This window comes from Polypterus senegalus, chromosome 1 (assembly GCF_016835505.1).
Source record: "Polypterus senegalus isolate Bchr_013 chromosome 1, ASM1683550v1, whole genome shotgun sequence".
In the NCBI taxonomy this organism is placed as follows: Eukaryota; Metazoa; Chordata; class Cladistia; order Polypteriformes; family Polypteridae; genus Polypterus; species Polypterus senegalus.
This window is the reverse complement of record NC_053154.1, coordinates 166,777,277-166,798,426: the sequence shown is the minus strand read 5'-3', so window position 1 is coordinate 166,798,426 and position 21,150 is coordinate 166,777,277. Positions and strand designations below refer to the sequence as shown.

The window sequence follows — 21,150 nt, the reverse complement described above, 5'->3', positions numbered from 1 at the left end:
ACAAAAGAAAAGTCTGTTAAGATGAGACATTCTGCCTATTTGTAGTATCTATGAACTACTGAAAATGCTTCCTTTAAATCTTTCATGTTTTGCCACTTGCACAGATGAGTGGTTTGTTCAGTAAATGTTGAGTGCAGCATTACATTCTACGTAGAAAGAATCTACTTTGGTTTCTGACTTTTAAGAGCAGAACATACCATATATCTTCTCATTCTAACACCTTCGCTAACATAAAACACTTCTCTCCTTCAGTTGAACTTCTCACTACAACTTCCTCTTTGCATCACAACATGTGGAGAAGAACAGGAGCAAAGCCCGAACCTGAACTTGTCCCAGATCAGAAATTAATATTTATGGAAGCAAAGAAGGAAACAACAATAATGTAGATCAGCAGAAGATCAACAATCCGACACAAACTAAATAGGTAAAACTATTCAAGCTAAGTATTCATGAGATGGTATTTGCATTATTCAAAATGAGTGCGGTCAAAAAAAGGTAAAAGCCGATAACAAAGCATTTTGTGACAGTGAGAGGATTATGGGGTGTGTAAAGCACTAGCCATAACTGTACAAGACACAAGAAGCAGAAATATTTTGTGTCTTTATAATTTGGTAAATAGAAGTGACCGAGGTTTGTTGAAAAATATGAAGGAGCTCCCTGAAAAAGCGTGCACATTAAGAGATGTTTAGGTTAGTGAAAGGAAGAAAAAGAAGTGGAAGTATGTGTTCTTGCAAATGGAGTGAAAGTTGAATAGGGTGTGAGAAAAGGAAATTTCTTGTAACACTGGTATCAAGATTGAGTGAAGTTTCTGAAGAATCTGTTGCAAACATGTAAGTGAGAAGAAATGGAGAATGTGTGGCTGAAAACACTGAAGACATTTTTGGTTTGACAGCTGGGATGTGGTGTTGGAAGGCAGTGGTAGAGACAGTAAATGAGGAGAAGAGGGGGATCATTCAAGGAACAGCAAAAATAAACATGGAAGAAAACAAGAGAGCTACAAGAAGGTAAAGTGATATGCTTCAACAAAAGAGGCAAAGTCAGAAATGAAAGAGTTTTTAAAGTGCAGCTGCAAAATAAGGAAGGAAAGAACACTCTGTTTAGAATTGCAAATCAGATAACAAAAGGAAGTATTTTAATGCCAGCAAATTTCTTAGAAAATGTCAAAGGGAATGTTATGATTCACTGTAAAGGGACTGAGTGTCAGAAAAGCAGAAAGACCCAGAAATAATTTCTTGCAGGAGGACTCTGAAAGACCTGGAGATGAAAAGGAAGGTAGGCCATTGTAAGAATGGAAAGCAAGTACACTCTTTCAGCGTGAAAAACCTGGTGGTCAGTGTGTTAGAGAACAGTTAGGTTTGGAGAAAGCAATGGGGTTCCTTGAATAATGCTAGACAAAGACATTTAAGGGTAGGTGAGAGCTGGCTGAGCTGAGTTAAGGGGAGACAGGTTCAGATGTGGTGATAGTGCAAGAAAGCATCACAGGAAGGTGAAGAATTTGTGTTAGGCTTTTATAGAATAAAGGAATGAAATAGGTAGTGTGGAGGTCATTTTGATGTACTTCAGTACTTAGTGACTGAGGTGCAAAAGGAAGCATGGATGATTGCTACAATGCTTTGTGAGCACAGTATATATTTTGTGGTTAAGATGAGATTTCACAGAAAGAACCCTTTTGAAAACACTTGGCAGACTATTAATCTCTTACATGTCACATTACAAGTCAGGAAAGTATTAGAAATAATTACTGATATTTCTTTTTTTTAAAATCATTTTATTATAATCATTCCATACAAATCAATCAATTTTTTCAAAAAATAGGATTGAGATTGAAAAACAAGTCGACCCCCAGCCCTGAGAGAGAGCTTGGTCAACGGGGTAAAACTTAAGGCTTGTAAACATACCTAAATTTAAATGGGCAGTACAGATGAATGGAGAAGAAAAAGAAATGTGGAGATAATTGCTTCCTCTGTGCTTTAAGAGCTTATTCTAAAATATTACTGATTAGATCCTGCTAGGTTTTGAAAAAATTCTGTACAGATCCTCTAACTGAATATTTGATTTTTTCCAATTTCAAATAGTATAAAACATTGGTTTTCCACTGACTTAAAAGAGGAGAGTTACGATTCTTCCAATTTAGCAAAATAACTCGGTGTGCCAAAAGTGTAGTGAATGCAATCACAGTTTGTTTGTCCTTCTCCACTTTAAACTCATCTGGAAGAACACCAAACACAGCTGTTAATGGGTTAGGAGGGATTGTGACACCAAGGCTGTCTGAAAGGCACTTAAAAATTTTGGTCCAGAATAATGTTAATTTGGTGAAGGCCCAAAACATGTGACCCAGTGAGGTTGGGACTTGATTGCAGCATTCGTAGGTTGGATCTTGACCTGGAAACATTTTGGAGAGTTTTAGACGAGACAGATGTCCTCGATATAATTTTAAGTTGAATAATTGTATGCTTTGCACATATGGAGCTCAAGTGAAGTCTCTGTATTGCTACTTTCCACTCCTTTTCTGATATATTGATTAAGATATCTTTTTCTCAGTGTCCTCTTGGATCTTTAAACAGGAGGGATTTCTAAAATTGATAAAAAATAAGCAAAATTACCAGCTAGCATTGAAAACAAAATTCAACTTACTGACGTCAAGAGAAATAGAGCAACCGATATGTGAGTCAAGACAATCTTATTAACTTGGGAAAATGGCTAAATAGGTATTGGCTGAGCAAATACATATGATATTTATATTTTAGATACAGTATAATCATTAATTTCAATAACATATATGGAATTAAAGTTAAGTGATTAAGTTCTGAGTGGCGCAGTGGGTAGCGCTGCCACCTCGCAGTTAGGAGACTCGGGTTTGCTTCCTGGGTCCTCCCTGCATGGAGTTTGCATGTTCTCCCCGTGGATGCTCTGATTTCCTCCCACAGTTCAAAGACATGCTGGTAAGGTGGATTGGCGATTCTAAACTGTGCTTGGTGTGTGTGTGTGCCTTGCGGTGGGCTGGCACCCTGACTGGGGTTTGTTTCCTGCCTTGCGCCCTGTGTTGGCTGGGATTGGCTCCAGCAGACCCCCGTGACCCTGTAGTTAGGTTATAGCGGGTTGGATAATGGATGGATGGTTATGTTCTGGTTGGTGCTCCACTCTGGGGTTTTGTTGTTTGTCTCTTTTGCACTTTTTCTTTTTTATTTTTATTACTTTTAGTTAATCATTATTTTTTAGTGCTCTGTATTAGGTTACTTATGCTGCATGCCATTTGAAGTGAGAAGTCAGAATTTCCGAGTTCCTAGTTGGAATTTCCAACTGGAACACCTCCTTAAGTTGGAATTCCAATTCGGTATCTCGGTGTTGGTCTGTCAAGTCTTAGTTTATCTGACTTCAGATCATGTTGTCAATCCAAAATGGCAACATACGTTGTAAACTTTAGTGAAAGCTGAGTATTATTATAATGTTTATTAGCACTTCTGTCAGTCAACTTGTGTCTCATTAAAGTAATCCTACACATAGTACTATCTAAGTTCTATCTGTGGACATGTTTCTACAAGGTTTAGATGCGTAAATTACAGAGTACTGCTTTGCTATCAACTACTATTCATTTATTTATAAATTTATTCTGATACAGCATGTCCATTTTGGTTTTCCAAATGTTTTCACGGAACACAGTTAACTTGGGTGTGATGTCATTCCCAATTCCGGCATCCAAATTCTGAGGTAAATAGAACACAGCATTATACTCTTGCAGTCCTTTGCTTGCTTTAATAACTCTTAGTGATGTGCAAGAACGAATGAATTACTAAACTTAACTTAAACTTAAACTTTAACTAAACTTAAGAACTGAATTAATTCTTTTATACTTGTCTTGGTCTCTGAACTAGCGTACTGGTACAATGACATTAAACAATTAATCTTTTTGTAGCATGCGCAGTGTGTGCTACATTTTATGCTGCATTCTGCAACAGTTCAGAGCTATCATCCTAATTTCAATTAAATGCCTGCTGTCTTCGGGAAATAACCTATCAGTAAACTGTTTCAGAAAAACAGTCTTGATGACAACTAGCCAATGGCTGACTTGGTAAATGATACAAATCACCTCCCGTTAATTGCTTCCCTCTGACTGAGTGACTATGAATATGTCAGTACACACTGACTGATTGAATAAAGCAGTACTGATTTGATCTGATCCTACTGATCGGGAGAATCATTGCAAGTTCTTTCATGAACTGCAGACAGGAGACTTGCAGTACAGTGAATCTGAGTTCAGTTCACTGATGATATATGTATGGGAGATTGCATCAGAAAGGATGGGATGTAAAAGAAGGAAATTTAGGGAGATTAATCCAAAACTGAAATCAATTATATTTAGTCATAAAAGATATAAGCACTCACATGTGTTTTTTCGACATCTAGGCTAAAAAAATGTTTGCTTATTTGATTATTATTATGTGTATTTATTTTGTTGCTTGATGTTTCTCTTGTTTGGTGGTTAAAGTTGTTACAAACTTGTAGATTGTAAACTAGAATATAGCTTGTTATTTTTTCGAAGTGAATGAATCAGTGAGTCAAAGATTTAAGTAATTTTGGTGAACTGAACAAAATGAATCAAATCACTAAAAAAGATAATTTTGCACATCACTAGTAAGTGTTTTAGTGATCTGATGGTTTTCTAGCTGCACAGAAAGCTTCTGAGGAGAATATGCTTCAATTTAGTAGCATTGATCTTAGCTTGTATGCTTCTGCTCCTCGTTATTTTCTTGCATTAATTTAGTCGGTAGAGTTTTGACCCTTTGTTTGGCATTTAGTAGTTGTGGTATTTTCTTTTGCTGCTGTTTTTGCTTTTTGACTTCAGGATTAAGGATTTTAGCTTTGTTTACTTGGTTAACTTTTTTTTTCCATGTGTTCTTTAATTTTCTTTATTCATTGTGTGTATTGTGATTTCTCAATTTAGCATTTTTGAAATTTTATATTTTTTGGATTTTGAATTTAGACATTTTGTTGTTGATTTTCTCAGAATTTTTATTTTACATTTTCATATTTCTCAATTAATGGTCTTCCTGAATTTTTATGATTTTTCTTTTAAATTTAGTATATTGGACTTTTTTATTTAGATTTTACTTTTGTTTTCCTTCATTACATTTAATAAATTCAATAACTAAATGTTTTGTTTGTGGCCAGTATGTTATTTGGTGGTTTTTCTTCCCTTTCACCATCTATTTTTGTGGTAAATCATAAAAAACATGAATAGTTAAGTGATATATTTAAGAAAAATAATACAATTTTACATTGAAAGTGAGACCCAAACAGATATTCAAGAGAATTTAATTAAAAAAATAAATAACAAGTATATCTTGAGCCAAAATGTTGGATATTACAGTTTGTCCAAAGAAAATTAAAAACCAGTTAAACCCATCAGAATACAGAACACAGAATTAATTATTGAACAATTAGGTTGGGATGACATGGTGGTGCAGTTGTAGAGCAGTAAGGTGATCAGGGTCCATGTCCTGGGTCCTCCCTGTGAGGAGTTTGCATGTTCTCCCCATGACTGCATGGGTTTCCACCCACAGTCCAAAGACATGCAGGTTAGGTGGATGGGTGATACTAAACTGACCGTAGTGTGTAGTTTGTGTGTGTGTGTGTGTGTGTGTGTTTGCCCTAAGATGGATTAGAGCTCTGTCCAGGGAATTGTTCCTGCCTTGTGCTAGCTGGGATTGGGTTCAACAATCACTGCCCACAAGAATAAGTGGGTTAGAAAATGACTGACAGACAATTATGTAAAGATATTGCCAAGGGCCATAACTAAAAGTATGGAAAATGTCCTGCTACCTGAAACTTTGTGAGGTAAATGTACGGATTTGTTAAAAGAAGACAAATACTATCAAACATTTCACGAATATTCAATGCAACATATACATTCTTGAGATTAAATTAATATGAATGATTATCACAATACAAATGATACTGTGTATTATTAATTACAGATTAATATCTACAAAAAATAAAAAAAACATATTCATTATCTATTTTGAGAGAATATTTTGAGGTCAAACATAGAGTCTGGCATGTAGATTAGACAAATTGGAAACTACATCTGTCTTGTAGAATTATGTATATCTGTGTGTGTGTGTGTGTGGTGGCACAGTGGCGCAGTGGGTAGCGCTGCTGCCTCGCAGTTAGGAGACCTTCCCGGGTCCTCACTGCGTGGAGTTTGCATGTTCTCCTCGTTTCTGCGTGAGTTTCCTCCCATGGTACAAAGACATGCAGGTTAAGTGTATTGACGATCCTAAATTGTCCCTGGTGTGTGTGTGTGCCCTGCCCAGGGTTTGTTTCCTGCCTTGCGCCCTGTGTTGGCTGGGATTGGCTCCAGCAGACCCCCGTGACCCTGTAGTTAGGATATAGCGGGTTGGATAATGGATGGATGGATGGCTCTGTGTGTGTGTGAACATGCTCTGTAATGGATTGGTGCACCAACACAGGATTGCCAGGATAGTCTGTAGGCCATCTCAAGGTAAAGATCTTTTTATTGTCACATTTAAAATATATAATGAAATTCTTACTTGTGTCATTTTCCTTGCAGACACAATAATTCATCTGAAAAATAGCTCCACAGAAGATGTGGCACTTAATTTGGCCACTTGATTATAGACAATTTATCACACATGACAGTTGAGCAACCTTGTTACCTGTGGGTAGAAACTGTTCTTAAATGTCACAGTTCAGGTGTTAATAGTTCTTTAGTACCTTCCTGATATGAGAATGTATAAAAAATGTCTCTACAGGGTGACTGGGGTCCTTTATGATTTGCCTTTCCCAGACAGCACTTGGTAAATATGTTCTGTAGAGATGTTATCCATGTGCCAATGATGATCTGCACAGTTTTCACTACCTTCTGTAATTCCCTGTGGTCCTTAACTGAACTGCTGCCATAACAGCACACCATGCAGCTTGCCAGGATGGATTCTGCACCACATTTATAAAAGTTAGTGAGGGCTGCTGGAGGCATTTGGGCCTTTCACAGGTGCCTGAAGAGTCACTGATGGATGACCTTGGTGACCACTGAAGTGTGTTCTGTTCACCTAAGATCATTGCTGATGGTGACCCTTAGGAATTTAAGACTGTTGACTGTTCCCATAGCCTCATGCCCAAATGTAAATGGGGCTATGATTTACTGGCTGTTCCCTAAAATCAATGATCATCTCCTTAGTCTTGCTGATATTCAGAGAGAGGTTATTGTTCTGACACCACTCTCACTGAAGCCTGATCTATTCAGTGTAGGCTTATCATTGTCTGTGATCAAGCCTATAATGGTGGAATTGACAGCAAACTTTATGTTGGTATTGTAGCTACATCTGGCCATACAGTCATGGGTGAGCAGAAGTTACAGACGGGTGCCAGTGTTCCTGATCAGTGTGGAGGAGGTGTATCTACCAGTCAGTATGTGCTGGGATCTGCTACTCAGGAAATCCAAGATCCATTTGTACAAGGAGTCACTGAGACCCAGGTCAAGGAGCTTGGTGATCAGTCTGGATGGAATTACAGTGTTGAAGGCAGAGCTGAAATCTACAAATGACAGTCTAATATAAGAGCTCTTCTTATCCATATTTTCCAAGGATAAGCAAACTGCAGAGGGTGCAAATTGTCTGGGATAATGCTCTTAATGTGTCCCACCACCAGTCTCTCAAAGGACTACAAAATAACTGGAGTCACAGCGACTGAACGGTACTCAAAAAAATAATTTCATGTTGTTTTTCTTGAGCACTGCATTGATAGTTGTATTTTGAAAGCACACTATAACCATTGCTTCACTTAGGGAAAGGTTAAATTTGTCCTGTAAAACAACATCTTAACTGTGGCCCTTATTATGTAGATTTAACAGGAAGCCTTCCTCCCATCTTGTGCAGTGACAGTGAAGCTACAGTCATGGTGCTCTGTAGAAATTTGCATAAGAGGCTCTCTGTTGCTTTACTCAAAGCAGGAATAAAATGTGTTGAACTCGTCTGGATGAAAAGCATCTCTAGTGGCAACTGGTGTCTTATAATCAGACAATACCTGAACACCCTTCCAAAATAGTGAGACATTTCAAGTGTTGCTAAACTGTAGTCATAAATGCCTGCCACTTCACCCATGTAATTGCTTTTCGGTGAACAGACCTGTATTTCTACTATGTCATCAGACAGAATGTAATGGTGCGAATGTCAATTTCACCATTAAACCATGGCTTCTGATTTGAAAATGACTGGACTGTTTTCCTGGGAGCACAATCTTCCCCAGATTTCTTAATGAGGTCCGTGGTGACAGTGGTAAATTTGTACAGATCAGAAGAGAATTTTTGTAACCTTTCATCTGCCTCTGAAGTCCAGTTCTTTTGCCAGTGACCCTGTGGCCTGAAACCTTTAGTTGTGAGTGTAAACTGGATTAAATAGGACCAGAAATAAATACATGAATGGATGACAATAATAATAATAAGAAGAAGAAGATGAAGAACATCCCCAAGGCATCCAGACTATCATTGCTTTCTGATAGCTATAAAGACTTGGCTTCAAATTCTAACCTGTTGTGAGAAGTTCACTCTCCATTTGAAAGTGCTGTTTATTTCTACATCCCAAACTATAACCAGAAGGGAGTGTTATCACACTCAAAATTCAGTTTAAAAACAGTATTTAGATAATAAGCAGTAAAATATCCCTTCCACATCCTTAGTTAAAATATATATACCTAAAAACCGGAGCCCCACTCACCTTCTTTTCTTTTAACTGTTAATCGCTTACTACCAGAGTCGGGCTAGTTACTAGCCCAAAGAAGAAAGTACTAGTACAAAGAAAGTACAAATTAATAATTACTTCTCTCAACTTAAAATGGTATTACTTTTCTTATTACGTACATCCTTGAGAAAAGTAATAACATACATTGCTTTGTAAACCCACTGAGATACTGTATCTATCAATGGGAAAGTACAAGGATGGCACCCTTTTGCTGTTCAGTTTTGCGATAATAACTAATAATGGTCAACATGAATTTAGCAGTTAAAAAACTACACTACATGACTTAAATTAGCACTGTGTCATTTCATATATTTGAACAATTAATAGAGTTCTTTAGTTCATAAAAATAAAACCGACTTGCAATCATAGAATTATTAAATGGTAAAATAATTGCTAGTTTAGCAGCCAGCAGACAAGAGCTCTTATGATTGTGCTGAGCCAGCCATCTGCAGTGTTTCTTGTGTAATACAATCAATATGTCTGTGTCTGTGTCTCTCCTCTTTATTCTATCAAAAAGTAAGTGAGGATCAAAACAAAGCTTTTACATTTTGTAAAGACTGAGATAGCCTAGTTGTATACAGAATTCTATTTTTTTGCAAGAAATTTAAAAAGATGTGATGAGAAAACTGAAATGCATATCTGGGATACAGCATTAAATAACACTTATTGAATATTCATTTGATAGGGTATCAAAAACTTTTTTGCCTCTGTAAATATACTTTCATATAGGCTCTTTGATTAAGAGACTGCACATGATAATGCTCAAAAATATTAACAAAGATATAATACGCTTAATTTAAATGCTCCTGGACATATACTGTGGCTCATTTTATTCCATCTTCCTTAAACTAGAATTCTCTCCATTATTCTTTCAATGCATTGCAAAAGTGAAAAGCTGCTAACTTCTAAAGTAAAAATACAAATCTTTCCATCTTAATTAAACAAAATCAACCTTAACACAATCCAGAAGTAATGTCATAAAATAATATACATCTGTGAAACAAATCTGACAGTATAATAAAATGCAACCTCTACATGTGTATGCAAGTGCAGGGCAAATGAGGCAGATGATATGAATTGGGTAGCATGATAGGAAGTGGAATGCCTGTCTTTTAAGATAATTATGACATTTACATATAATATGTTTAGAAACATGTATAACACAAGTAAAGAAATTCTAGTTAAGTTAGTAACTATAATGTAATTACAAATATGTTATATGTGATGCATGGCACTACTTTTATTATTTGCAAATGTGATTAGATTACATTAGGGTATTATTTCCTACTTTGTTGCCCCCAAATATACTTATAATCAGTTCAGGGAAGTCTATCTAGAGAAAAAAAAAACAGATTGTTTCTTTTGAAAGTCTATTTTTACTCTTCATCTGAATTATACTGGAGCAGATGCTGCAAGCAGAGGGCTGGACTGAGCGCAGAGAAGAAACAGCAAAGCAACTGTTCCTTTATAAAATGATCATCTTCTTTATTTGCTGGTGGTACAGTTTTCTTCCACATGTTGGAGCGTATTTCTCTTCCTCAAACATACTCTATGTCTTATACTGTTTTTCAGTGCAGTTCAAGATAAACATAAACAATCAGGTGGAAATAAATGTTGCTTTTTCATAGTCACAACATATACAAATTAACTTCACCCCAGCACACAATAATTATTATGTTTACATTTCCATATAGGGTAGCAAGGTGTCACAAGGGTAGCACTGCTGCCTTGCAGTAAGGAGACCAGAGTTTGCATCCCGGGTCCTCCCTGCGTGGAGTTTGCATGTTCTCCCTGTTTATTGGTGGGTTTCATCCATGTGCTCCGTTTTCCTCCCATTGTCCAAAGACATGGAGGTTAGGTGAATTGGTGATACAAAATTTTCACTTGTGCATGTTTGGTGTGGGTGTGTGTTCCTGCCTTATACCTTATGCTAGCTGAGATAGGCTCTAAACCCCCGGGCCCTGGTCTGGATTAAGTGTGTTAGAAAATGTCATGATATGACGTTTCCAAACCTCACTAATATTTCAAAACTTCACCACTGTAAACCTGATCATGGGAGCAAAGCCTCCACTTCCATATATACTCACTCAGCAAATTATTAGGGTTCAAACTGTCAGAAAGGCTACAGTAACTCAGATAACCACTCTGTGGTAAGCAGAAAATCATCTTCAAAGGCACAACATTTCAAACCTTGCAGTAGATGGGTTAGAACAACAGAAGATCATGTTGGGTTTCATTCTTGTTAGCCAAGAACAGAAATATGAAGCTACAGTAGGCACAGGCTCATCAAAACTCAACAGATGAAGGCTGGAAAACCATAGCCTTGTCTGATGTATCTTGATTTCTGTCGAGGCACACAGATGGTAGGGTCAGAATTTCTTACAAACAGCATGAATCCTTGCATCCAACCAGCCCTGTGTCAACAGTCTATGCTGGTCGTGGTGGTGTAATAGTATCAACCATGTTTTCTTGGCACACTTTGGGCCTGTTAATATCAATCAATCATCAACTGAATACTACGGCCTAACTGAGTATTGTTGCTGACCATGTACATCCCTTCATGGCCAAAATTTAACCATCTTCTAATGGTAATTTCCAGCATGACAATATACCATATCACAAAGCAAAAGTCATCTCAAATTGAACGTGACAAAGAGTTCAGTGTTTTTTAATGGCTTTCCCTGTCACCAGATCAGAATCCAATTAAACACCTCTGGGATGTGGTAGAATGGGAGATAATGAATGGGCAACTGACAAATCTGCAGAAATTGTGTGATGCAATCATGTCAACATGAACCCGAATCCTAAAAGGAATGTTTCCAAAATCTTGTGAAATCCATGCCATGAAGAATTAAGGCAATTTTTGAGAGCTATATGAGGCCCTACCCAGTATTAGTAAAGCGTTTCTAAGAATTTGCTCAATGAATGAACTTTGGTAATACTTACAGAACAACCAAAAATACATCATCTGCCACAAAAACGGCCAAGCCCACAGACCATACCAACAGCCCAATCATTGTACCAGTATGTTGATAGACTACAATGCAAACACAACCAATTTAGGTCATTTCTTGACTCTAAATTGATTTATACAAATGAATGTGAGCAAATGAGTTAGTGTACCATAAATGAACTGACTCCATTCAAAGTTTGCTTCTAATTTATAATGAAACTACCTGTCCACCTAGGTTCCGCCCGCGTAGTAGTGAAACAGGACAGTGAGGAGGGCCCTGCCCGGCTCCCTACTCCTGACGTCACGTTTCCCCTTCCCCTCGGCCCGCAGCCTCTGTCTCTGATTAGCGTGAATATATCACTCCTACAAGCGAACTATGATTCTTAGATCAGTGACAGTAGTTGCAAAATCAACCAGAATGTTCAAGCAAATTATAGAAAAAAAAAACCGATCTAAATCCGTTAAGTAGTTCTCTCGTTTGCTAACTAAGCGAGTTAAAGTCATGCCCCGAGGCTGGCAGGTGAGTGAGGAGGTCCCCATCCACAGCATCTGTCTCAGATTAGTGCAAATAAATCAGTACATTTTATAAATTATAGAAAAAAACTAAATCTAAATCCATTAAGTAGTTCTCTCATGAAAAGCGGACAGGCATACAGACAGACAGACAGATGTTTGATTTTATATATAGAGAGAAGATGAGAGAATAGGATCATGGAATACAAGGGAGAGATTACCACATGAAGTAATCATGAAGAAGGTATAATCAAATACTCATGTCTAAATCTCCGATTACACTTTCTGTCTGCCAGTAAGCTTTTGCCCTGACTCTCTGACTTCACATTTAATGGCTTTCATTGCCAACTATCCATTTCTTCCTCATTTTTGAAGTAATTTTGGGGAAATTACTAAAGTCAATTCTGACACGCACTACACATTTCTGGGAAAACCTAAGTAAAGTTCCATAGAATCTCTGAGTGTCAGTCTATACATTTACAAAACCAGATACCAAAAATAATTACTGATTTGCCCACCACTTCAAGAAGGAGACGTCTATTTCCAACCTTTGTGCTCAAGAAGTTGAGCTCTATCCCTGCTATGTTCCCAAAAATCTTCCCTTACTTTGGTACCCTGCCAAGAATTTACTCATTAAGTAGCAGTTTGTTTGTTTCTGTGTGTTTCTTACCATGATGGGGTTTCCTTAAATGTGTTTGCTTAGCTGGTTCTTGTTTTATTCTTGTTAGGGGACATACCGGTATCTGAGAACAGTGGCTTTCCTGAAATGATTTTAATGTAAGGTCTTCATTTTGACAAAGTTCAGTCTTGATATTTTTAAAGATGTGCCTGCTGATAAGTTTAAAGCCAAAGTGAAGCAGAACTAAAATTGTGGAACAAGCTAACTATCTGTGGTTATTCCTTGCATCATACTGTAGGATGCAATATGTTGTTTCTTCACTATTAACTGGGCTGGTTCTCGTTCACAAATGGTGACAGCTAGAAGTGAGGAGTGCCGGAGAGGAAAACTGATGTTAAAATAAACCTTTTAAACTCTTTGTTAGTGACGCAGAAGGAAGTATTCTGTTGACTATAGAAATAAAACACATGAAGTATACTTTTTATACAACATACCATCACAAATAAATAAAACAATCAATGTAAATAACTAAAGTGACCAGTCTTAATTATCTTAATAAAGAACGCATGGCAAGTGATAGTGGTTTGCTACCATTCAAAAAAGGAAATACTTGAGATGAACTTGAGATGAAAGTAAGGGCTTAACTGCATTATTACAGTCTCACATAATTTTATTTGTAATTACATTGCTCTTTTTAATGACAATGTATGAAACTAAAAGTACTCATACAGTATTTATATTATTTTAGGCTGATTTCATGAAATATATATTACTGCACAGCTGGTGTGAAGGGAAAGATGTGGAACATGTTATTCTTCCCTGAAGCAAAAGAGCAATAAATCACCTCTGCCGTAATGCATGTTGTCAGAATAATGAATTCTATCAGTCAAGGGTTCCTAGAGCTGCAGTGTAAATGAATCTGCCTTAGATACTGCCTAACTAACAGGAGCAGGTGAACGACTTTCCTGGACTATATAAAAGAATTATTACTTTAGAAGACATACTGTATCTAGATTAAACAGTATCCATCACTTCATTTATCCATTTCTGATTTTCTCACAGAATTGCAAAGAGCTAAAGCCTATACCTGCGGTGGGTTGGCACCCTGCCCGGGATTGGTTCCTGCCTTGTGCCCTGTGTTGGCTGGGATTGGCTCCAGCAGACCCCCGTGACCCTATTCGGATTCAGCGGGTTAGACAATGGTTGGTTGGTTGGTTGGTAATTACAATACATGTCATGTACAATTATCTGGGGTGAATGCAGAAGTGTAGGCCTCAGTGGGGCCTCTTTTGGAAATATTGGATGTTTACTTTGTTCATCTGCTCACTTCACTACTCTTGCATTTTTTTGTCATGGTCTTTGGACATTTTTGTTTTGATATTTTGGCTTGTTTTGATCTAGGATTTTATATTTGCATTTATTTATTTGGGTGGCACCTTTATCCAAGGCAACTTACAACACTTGTGATACAATTGGTTGCATTTCTTTTCTTTTTCCTACTGGAGCACAGGCGGGTGAAGTAACTTGCTCAGGGTCGCACATTGTCAGTAGCAGGATATGAACTCACAACCTCAGGGTTTTAAGTCCAGAGCCTTAACCACTACACCGTATTTTGGGTTTAATTTTGCTTTGATTTGGGATTTTTTTAAACTCTGTATGTTTTGTTATTTTGGACTTTTTCTTTATTCTTGTCTGTTTTTTAAACTTCTTTATATTCTGTCATTGTGCATTTGTTGGGTATTTTGCTTGTTCTTCTTTAACTTACCAAACTAATTAAAAAATTGATAGGTTGGTCTTTTAGGCCAGGCTCTGATGGGTTCCCTTTCAGTTTTTGGGCATTACCTGTTCAGGCCTTAGGGTTGAATCCTAATACTGACAGGCTGTTTGAATTTGATATTCTTCTATTTGGGTTTTTGGTTTGTTTTGCTTTCAGTTACATTCTTTCTTGGGATTAGAGTTTTTCTGAGTATTTCTCATGAGTTACTGCTACTTTTTAAATAACTGGACATGCTGCTAAAGCTAAAACTAACAGTGATGATGGCTGAACTCCATCATCCTGATTGTTAGAGTAGCAAGGATTTGTTTAAATAGCAGAAATATAAATGTTGTATCACCATCCTACTTCCCAGAAGCAGGCCTGTTCCTTTTTAAAACTCGCTAAGCTATGTGTAAGCATTTGACATTTAACTCTGTGAAACCATAAGTGAAAATAACAGAGCTGTTGTACTGTTGCATGGGCTCTTTTCTCTGCATGGATTTTGAACATTTATTTCTTAGAAGGCTTTTTCCTCCATATTGCTATTTCTCACAATGGACTTAGTGGATGTCTTGTCTGGTTTTGTTGTGCACAATGAAATGTTTACCAAATAGAAATACAATATCTCTCAATAAAGTATGAGTCCTTGCTACCTTACTATTCTGTCCAAAGGTAATCTTTTAGAGAATCAGGGCAACATTAGGCAGAAAAGGATTAGAATCAGAGTGTGAGACAAAACTGAGATCAGATATGAGGCAGAAAGTGAAAAATGAGAAAATGTTTTAACAAAAGGTTTGAAAGAGGATTTTCAATTTGCAGATTGGATCAGGAAGTGCACTTAAAGCTGACCTGTTAACCTATCATGCCAGGGCATGACCCCTAAGGCCATGTCTCAGTCAAAATGGGATGTGGACCTAACGACGTGTTAGGAAAATAGTGGCGATTGTTAAGAAATCAAAATTGCAGACCAAATGATCCAAAAAATAATCTAACTCCTAAAATATTCGGAGAATCCAAAACAAATGCCAGGATTGAATTCCCCACAAAATGAGTCCAAAATCAACCCTTACCATGCAAAAAAAGTCATAAAGCTGAGAGAGGACGTGCAATATTGTTATTTTTTTAAAATTGTCTCCTTGAGAAAGCAGACCAATTTTATTGAGATGTCGAGAAAACAAAAATTTGTTTTCTTGAGATAACAGAATAATTGTATCGTGATCTTGAGAAAATTAAACTTAACCTTTGCTTCAGGCATCAGGCTTGCTTAGTCTGTGACGCCTATACAGCTGAAGCCTTGCTAACCGTCTTCTTAAATGACGGACACTAACGTTATTATTTTCTAAACTAAAGCATAAACATATTTCATCCTGCATCAGCCCTTGATTGAACAAAAATGTGGCACTCTGATCAATACAGTTCTGCTCTTCTGCCATTCTAAACAGCACGTGGCTTCAATAAGCTAAACATTAAACATTAGATACAATTATTTTATAATTTCGAGAAAACAAGATCTTTTGTTTTATCGAGATCTCGATAAAATTAGTCCATTATCTTGAGGAAACAATTTAAAAAAATAACGACATTGCACGTCCTCTCTCGGCTTCCATACAAAAACGCAAATTATCAATAAGACTAGTGGTTACACAGAGTCATGATCATGTGGCTTTATTGTGATTTATTGCATGGATCTTTGTCACATAGGGGTATGAAATCAGGGCAGAGACTACAAAAAAAGCACTCTGAGGCCTTTGCCGACATTGTATTGTTCACTTTATTTGCAACATATACCACTTCTGTACTGAAGTATTGATTTAATTACTGAATATAAATATAGGTTTTAAAATTTGATGATCAGTAATTGTAGTCATATTTTTACCACTTATGGAATGGGAAACTGACAAAAAGCCCTAGCCACAAAATTAATTGTTTATTAATCAGATCCACTATAATTATTTAAGTAAATTAGCAAACAAATAAATAATGTTTAGAAAACTATCAAAACAAAAATGATTCAAAATAAAATAATTTAAAGCAGCAAGGTCAAAAACAAAATTCCAAATTTTCTAAATACAGAGAAAAGAACTAAAGAAATGTATGAAGCCGGAGTTGACATACTGTTAATAAAAGTTTTTGGATTCTAGAATTAATCTTTTTGCATTTTTTTAATCTAGATTTTTGTTATATTTTATAATTTTCTTGGACAGGTCACCGCCACCTTGCCTTTCTTTCCCCCTCACTGTTTGTTTAATTGCTGCCTGTGATGCTGTTGTTGGTCTCATGGTTGACACCAGTGTTGGTTGAGATATCATCACCCTTTCAACTATGTAACTAGTATCGCTAGTGTTCATAAGTTTGTGTTAAAACAACACAAAAAAATTATTAGTTTCTTAGAAAACGTCCTTGCAGATAGCAAGGAAACTTTGGCAGCATCAATTTTTTTTAAATATTTTGCGCTCTGACAAACAGCTCCCTGTCTACTGGTTAAAACTCAGCCCGTTTTTCCAAGTTCTGTTTTGTCTTTCTCACTCAGTAATTAATTTCCTAGGCCCTTTTTCTTTCTTACAAAACCTTTGAGAGGAGTATATCCTCTGCTGACAATAATAACAAAGCCAGAATTTTGATAATTCAAACAATGTTAATAACAGGTGTAAACCACCCGGGCACATACAGCCACCCTAACCCAACACAGACAGGCAGACACAAGTTTGCCACACAACACATGCTTTTATTTACAGCTGGGAGCACTTTCTCTTCTCCCCACAGCACAGTACATAGCCACAGCAGTATAACAAAGAAAACACAGTTCCTTCTCTTTGCTAGTCCTTCCGCCTGCACACCTCGTCAGTGAGCTTCATTCACCTCCTCTCGACTCTGGCTCCTCGAATGGAGTGAGGCAACTCCTTTTATTCAGCACCTGAGAGTGCTCCAGTGGCTCATCATGATTTGCTGGAACCACTCCCAGGTGTGGTGGAAGTCGAGTATAGGGCACTTTAGCACCCCCTGGCGGCCCCCACACAACCCAACAGGGCTGGACCAAACTCCAGATCCCAGCATGCTCTGTCGGGATCCATGGTGCCACAGCATCCCAGGTGAGGTAGTGCCTCGTAGGTGCTCTCTCCTCCGGTCCTTCCATCTAGTTGGTGTCCGGGTTGGGTAATGGCCAAGGCCGCCCATCACACAGGCCAAAAAATCACAAAACTTGTATATCAAAATCTATGTAAATGATCAAAAGGTCAAAGGACAAAACAAAAATGAAGAGAGCAAAAAGGAGCAGAAGAACATAAAACAAAGGTTAATGCCACAGCACTTAAGCAGTAGCAGTAGGTGCATAACACAGCCATCTGGTGCTGCTGTTTAGGTTATTGACAGCACCTGAGGTCAACCAGCAAAGCTGGGGGCACACTCCACAATTTAAGAACATAGATAAGTAAAAACCAAAGAGCGTTTTTTAGAGATCTATCTGTTTTTAAAACAGAATTTTTATCACTTTCCCACGATAACATTTTGGATTGCTCATAGGCACTGTTATTTTGTGGTAGGTGTGTCAGCTGTTAAGCAACTCTCCCAGAGTTCTGCAGGAGGGCCTTATGTGTGTAATCATCAGCATGACCTTCGGGTTCCGGTGTATGCAATTCTAACTTATTCATGCTTTAGATAAAAATACATTACATGCAAATTCTATGTGTCTTTCTGACCTTGGTATTCTGACTGTCTTTTCACTGAATCATTTCAAATTCTTGTCTTGGCAAAATATTGGTTTGTTTTTTTGGTATTGATCTCTGCTCACATTTATATTTACATTTCTTTGTTTAGAAGATGCTTTATCCAAAGTTAATTACAAAGGAGGTCAACACCCATCAGTCTAGTAGACTGCTTGGGAAATAAGTGTTACGTGACAAGGGTACAACATTGATCATCACAAATGAAGAGCTCAGATTACTGTATAAAATTTAATGGCTAACATCAGTTAGATAGAAACTTGCCAAACAAGAGAGTCTTCAAATGCTTCTTAAACACTGAGTTTGGTTGAAGGTGGACAGCCAGAAGCTACACTTGAAAAGGTTCTGGACTGAGATTTGATACCACACAGTGGTGGCATCATCAGAGTGTAATCACCAGACCACCTGAGTGGTCAAAAAGGAGCACAGGACATCAAAAGGGTCTCCATATATAAAGGTGCAAACCCATAGACTACTCTCCTGGTGAGCATCCAGGATTTGAACTTAATACATGGCACTGCATGAAGTTAGCGAGGCAATCTAAAGAGATGTTATACTTTTTGACCACATTTCATTAAATGATCCTAAACTTAAAATCATTTTTACTGTCTGTTGTTGAGAATGAATACAAACAAGAGGAAAACAGAAACAATTAACAATAACAAAATGAAATGCAGAAATAGAACTAATGCAAAACATCTCAGAAATGCAGAAAAAATCATTATTATTATTAATATTATTATAAGTAGTAGTAGTAGTATTAAAAACATTTATTAAAGAATTTGTTAGGATGTGCATAAACATATTCTTGCCAGGGCCTCACAGCACAAAGACAGAAGCCAGTGGAGAGGAGTGTTGAACCCCTCCAGATTTTGAGACAATTGAACTGGTTCAGCCTTTGTAAATGCTGGACTGGTGAATGGAATCAGGCTGGAGCCAAAGTATAACCACTTTTGGACTATGGAAAAAATGTTTTTGCTTTAACCTGTCATGCAAGGGTGTCTGAGGATCACCTTACAGACTCAACTGAAGTACAATCCCAGGACAATAGGATGTTCTGTTGCCTAGGTATTGTCTCTTCCTCCACTGCTCCAAGAAGATGCTGAATTAGGGCAACTGACCCCACACTGATTGCCCAGTTAAGGCCCCCCTTTATGGTCGTACCTGAAAGGAGGTTGTCAGTTTTGGACCTACCACAGCACAGAGCTCCCAAGCCAGACAGACTCTGCAGAACAACTTCAGTTTTGAAAGTCTAAATACAACTTCCTTGAGGCAGTTTTTAACTCTTTTATTTTATGTCTGTTTCTTTTCAACATGCTTTTTTTTGTTTATTTGGTTTGCCTTGCATTAGAGTATGAGTGACCCGTCTGACCTGGTGAAAATGGTCCAGAAGCTGGGCGATCAAGTGAACCAGCTGTGGGTACAGGTTTCAACTCAACAAGTCGACCTTGATGAAGCAGAAGCATGCCGCTAGGCAGCTGATGCACACCACATGGGAAGAGGCCTAGGCCCGGTTCAACTGCTAGTTCCCATGTACCTGTGAGACAATGTAGACACTGTAATGGATGGCCAGGTCCCATGCCCGCCCCTTCTGCTTATGTTACGGGGGAGCAGCCATGGACTCCTCAGTACCTCCCCTGGGACGCTTGGTGGCAGCCTCCCTGGTTGACGATGATGCCTCAGTTTCCCGCATTGTGTCATTGGAGACGGAGTTCTCCACAACTCTGTGGGAACCTGGGATGGCTGCCAGGGGGCGTGGCAGAGATCGTTGAGTGCAGCTGCTCTAATTATTGGCCCCACCCGGGAGTGCGATGGGGAACAGGTGAGCAAGCACCAGGAGCAATTCCAGGATGGCCATAAAAGGTGCCAGCAACCACCACTCAGAGCCAGAATCGGGAGGAAGAGGATGAGGTTGCCTGAAGAGGAGTGGTAGTGCCAGTGGAAGGATTGCTGTGTTGGTATTTAGGTGCTTTTGGACTGTGTTATACCTGTGGGGTTCACGGGGTAGACGTGCCCCACAGGAGAAGAGTGTTTGGACTGTGTTTAAGTGTTTGGGACTGTGTAATGCCTGAGAGGTTCACGGGGAAGATGTGCCCCACAGGTGAAGAAAAATAAAAAGCCTTGTAATTTGCCCACATGCCTCAGTGTGAATCTGTGCCAGGTCGGGCGCCTATACAGTGTCTTATTCACAAGACGTACCTGTTAATTTTTGAGCACACTGGACGGGCTGCCCTGCAATTGGATGCTTAGCCCCTTTTTCTAGTGCAGTGTGTATATTATGATATGGAAGCACACACTGCTGCAGACTGCCCAACTTTAAAACAGGAAATACTGGCATGCTATGGGCTAAGGCCTATCTTACAGGCTCAGTGTTGATGGGGCCATGAGCCTGAGCAGACAGCATGAGCACAGGCATTCAACTTGTAATGGAGATGTTGGCTGCTTATTTTCTGGTCCTTGTACACTTGGAGCAGCTAGTCTGCCCGGTGTGGAGACAATCCTGATTGGACATAAAAGTCTTGATGAAAATAATAGAACACCACCACAGTGTGCTGCAGTAGGAGAATCCAGAGGATAGAAGGTGCTCATGACAGTCTGAGTGCAAGAGCCAAACTCCTCACTGAAGGAGACAGAGCCCTCACCCCAAAGAAGGCAGCACTTCCCAGCTACAGATCACTGCTACTGGTGTGTGTAACTGGGGCATGTCTTAACCAATTGCCCAAGACTTAACAACCCCATGGACTGTGAATGGGCGTATGGAGACAAGTATTGTTGTGTGGCCATGCCTAAACCTCTCACTCTTCCCTTTTCAGGCAAAGCTCATTTGATTTGAA

The 21,150-nt window shown here is 38.3% G+C and overlaps 1 protein-coding gene across 1 annotated transcript in view; it reads left to right on the top strand.

Moving 5' to 3' along the window:
• The first annotated feature begins 1,207 nt into the window (after positions 1 to 1,207).
• nrros (negative regulator of reactive oxygen species) overlaps positions 1,208 to 21,150 on the top strand; it is a 48,300-nt gene continuing 28,357 nt past the window's right edge. Inside the window, exon 1 of the mRNA XM_039762324.1 lies at positions 1,208 to 1,272. The gene's annotated coding sequence lies outside the window, so the exon portion shown is untranslated. The remainder of the gene's footprint in view (positions 1,273 to 21,150) is intronic.